The sequence below is a fragment of the Octopus bimaculoides genome, chromosome 1, assembly GCF_001194135.2.
Source record: "Octopus bimaculoides isolate UCB-OBI-ISO-001 chromosome 1, ASM119413v2, whole genome shotgun sequence".
Classification (NCBI taxonomy): domain Eukaryota; kingdom Metazoa; phylum Mollusca; class Cephalopoda; order Octopoda; family Octopodidae; genus Octopus; species Octopus bimaculoides.
Genome location: NC_068981.1, coordinates 107,526,898 through 107,528,219, shown reverse-complemented (window position 1 = coordinate 107,528,219; position 1,322 = coordinate 107,526,898).

The window sequence follows — 1,322 nt, the reverse complement described above, 5'->3', positions numbered from 1 at the left end:
GGTTAACTAGGAAGTTAGTTTTTGTATGTGGCAGGTGGTCAGGAGCAATAAACACTGAAAATGTGCAGAAAACAACTTCTGCCACATTCCAGGGAGAAAAACTAGACTTAGTTGATAACTTCCCCTATCTAGGTGACCAAGTTAGTAGTGGGGTAGGGTGCACTGAGAGTGTAGCTGCTAGAATAAGAATAGCCTGGGCAAAGTTCAGAGAGTTCTTACCTCTGCTGGTGACAAAGGGCCTCTCACTCAGAGTAAAAGGCAGACTGTATGACGCATGTGTACGAACAGCCATGCTTCATGGCAGTAGAACATGGGCCGTGACTGCTGAGGACATGCGTAGACTCACAAGGAATGAAGCCTGTATGCTCTGATGGATGTGTGATGTCAGTGTGCATACTAGACAGAGTGTAAGTACCTTGAGAGAAAAGTTGAACCTAAGAAGCATCAGTTGTGGTGTGCAAGAGAGACGATTGCCCTGGTATGGTCATATGGCAAGAATGGATGAATATAGCTGTGTAAAAAAAGTACCACACCCTAGCAGTTGAGGAAACCTGTGGAAGAGGTAGTCCCAGGAAGACCTGGGATGAAGTAGTGAGGCATGACCTTCGAACATTGGGCCTCACTGAGGCGATGGCTTCTGACCGAGACCTTTGGAAATATGCTGTGCGTGAGAAGGTCCGGCAAGCCAAGTGAGACCTAAATCTAAGGCCTCAGCCAGTCCACTGTTGAGGCAAGTGAAATCAAAATCGAACTAAATTCGACGACTGGCACCCATGCCAACGTCGTCTCCTTCATTGGACACGAAACTCGGCTTGCGAAGACCTGTTAGGGAAAGCGAAATCGTGATGGCACCTGTGCCCAGCGTCGCCTTTCTGGCAATTGTGCCGGTGGCACGTGTAAAGACATTCGAGTGAGATCGTTGCTAGTGCCGCTGGACTGGCTCCTGTGCAGCTGGCACGTAAGATATACCATTTTGAGCATGGCCGTTGTCAGTACCGCCTGACTGGCCTTCGTACCGGTAGCACGTAAAAGCACCCATTACACTCTCGGAATGGTTGCCGTTAGGAAGGGCATCCAGCTGTAGAAACTATGCCAGATCAGATTGGAGCTTGGTACAGCCATCTGGTTCACCAGTCCTCAGTCAAATCGTGCAACCCGTGCTAGCATGGAAAGCGGATGTTAAACGTTGATGATGATGATTATGATGCATATATATACATTTATATATATATATATATATACATATATACATACATATATATATATATATATACATATATACATACATACACACACACACACATATATATATATACATATAT